General features: G+C 52.1%; 1 pseudogene; it reads left to right on the top strand.

Moving 5' to 3' along the window:
• Nucleotides 1-2,488: 2,488 nt before the first annotated feature.
• The window catches only part of LOC137329746 (U2 spliceosomal RNA), a 117-nt pseudogene continuing 105 nt past the window's right edge, over nt 2,489-2,500 (top strand).

The raw sequence follows: 2,500 nt of genomic DNA, 5'->3' as shown, positions 1-2,500 counted from the left end.
GAGTTGCCACTTCAACTTTTCACTGCGGTTGGTTACAGTCGGTGTTCTCGGGCTTAATATTCACCCCGGGGGGGGGGGGGTGGGTGATTCTGGGGGTAGTGTCCGGGAGGGTGAGCCTTTTATTCGGCAGGAGGCGTGTGGGGAAATCATCAACCTGTCAGACGATGAGTTGTCACAAACGCCATTGCTTAATGAAAGCTGCGCTCCCGAACTGGACTGACTGTCTGACTGTCTGTCTGTCCGTTTGTCAAGGGGAGGAAAAGGCGGTGGTGGTGGTGAGGGTGGAGCTTTACGCTCAGGAGGGGAGACTTTCCTTCATGCCAATTAATCTGCAGCAGAAAGTCATCCCCCCCCGACTGGGATTCGAAGCCCGGTCCTGACCACGAGACCACCGGGGAGAGCTGCCTCAAGTCCCTGAGGGACCTGGACACGAGGCCGAGGACACACGCACGCCTGCTGCACTGGCAGCAGCGACCAGCAGGGGGCTGACCGGCTGATCCTTCCCTTTCACAGGCAGGCTTTTGGCCCTCGATTAAACGACAAAGGTGTTCAGAAGGAAGTCCTGGGGGGGAGGGAGGGAGGCAGGGAAATCAGCACAAAGCAGGTCCCCTGGAATCTCACACCTGCGTCCCAGAAAACAGGTCTCCTGGTCAAAGCAGTCCTGCCCCGTCCTGCCATTAACGTGACAATGGACAGGGCCCCGGCAGCTTGAGACACATCTTTTTTTCAATATGCAAGTTCTTTTTAAAAAGGTTTCCTTCCACAGCAGCTCTGAGTAAGAGTGAGAGAGAGAGAGAGAGAGAGAGAGACACTGACTGACACTGACACTGACACTGACACACACACACACACACACACACACACACACACCGTCTCCCATCCGATTGGTGGACTATGGGATTGAAAATCGAACTTTGAGTTTCAATGCAGGGGGGAGAGCGCGAACGCAGCCCCTCCCAACTACCACACGCGCGTTGTTGTTGTTGTAATATAGAACTGCAAGTTGCCGTTGTCGTGGTCGTTTCGAATCAGCACAAAGTAGGTGCCTCCCTGGAATGTCACACCTGCGTCCCAGAAAACAGGTCTCCCGGTCAAAGCAGTCCCGCCCCGCCCTGGGATTAACGTGACAATGGACAGGGCCCAGTCAGGGAGCAGCTTGAGAGACGTCTTTCAATAGGCGCTTCTGAAACATTAACGCCTTGTTTCTTTCGACAGTTTAACCAGCCTTTAACACGCCTTGTGTTTTTATTTCCCATTTCCAGCCAGCCAGCCAGCCAGCCAGCCAGCCAGCCGAGCCGAGCCAGCATCTGCAGTATTTTTTTTGATTGGTCTTGCCTGCCGTGGAATGAATGTTTCAACACGAGCTGCTGATTGTCAGCACCTCACCTCTTTCTCAATTGGCCGTTGCAATCTCACTCGCTCGCTCATTGTGAGACACGTCACGTCACTAGTTTTACTCAAAGAGGTTTCCTTCCACGGCAGTTCGTTAGTGACTGAGACTGACTGACGGAGGTCCGTTGAGACACAACCCTCCCCCATCTGATTGGTGGCCTACTGGCAAATTTACCAATCTGTCAAGCAATCCTGGCAAGAAAGGAAAAAACGGCAACTTCTTTAAACTCATCCACTGTTGCAATTAGAAACGGTGGCAAAAAATGTGGCCAGAGTGGGAGAGAACGGCAGTGCTTCGAGACTGCTTTCAACACCGGCAGCCAGAGAACAAAGAGGGAGGGCAAACAGGACCCGAGATCAATTCGCATCGAGCGCGGTATCGCTTCTCGGCCTTTTGGCTAAGATCGAGCGTGTTCCTTTTCGGGCTTATTTGGATCTGAGCGGACTGGAACGCTGGCCGCGACCTCGTGCGCTCGCAAAGTGCGGACTTTGCTGTGATTGGTCGTTTGTGTGCTGGCTCCGCCCCTAAATTTGCATAAGGACCAAATCAACACTGCAATGGCAGGGAAGGGTTCCTGGTGAAAGCAGTCCTGCCACTGACATGACAATGGACAGGGCCCGGCAGCTTGAGGCACATCTTTCTTTCAATAAGCAAGTTCTTTTTAAAAAAGTTTCCTTCCACAGCAGCTCTGAGTGTGAGAGAGAGAGAGAGAGAGAGACACTGACTGACTGATACTGATACTGACACCGACACACACACACACATATTATTTATTATTATTTTAAACGACAAAGGTGTTCAGAAGGAAGTCCTGGGGGGAAGGCAGGCAGGGAGGGACGGACACAGGGAAGTCCGCACAAAACAGGTCCCCTGGAACCTCTGACCCAGAAAAACGGGTTCCTGGTGAAAGCAGTCCTGCCACTGACATGACAATGGACAGGGCCCGGCAGCTTGAGACACATCTTTCTTTCAATAAGCAAGTTCTTTTTTAAAAAGTTTCCTTCCACAGCAGCTCTGAGTGAGAGAGAGAGAGAGAGAGAGACACTGACTGACTGACTGATACTGACACCGACACACACACACACACACACACATATTATTTATTAA

This window comes from Heptranchias perlo, chromosome 12, assembly GCF_035084215.1.
Source record: "Heptranchias perlo isolate sHepPer1 chromosome 12, sHepPer1.hap1, whole genome shotgun sequence".
In the NCBI taxonomy this organism is placed as follows: Eukaryota; Metazoa; Chordata; class Chondrichthyes; order Hexanchiformes; family Hexanchidae; genus Heptranchias; species Heptranchias perlo.
This window is presented reverse-complemented; position numbering and strand designations above follow the sequence as displayed.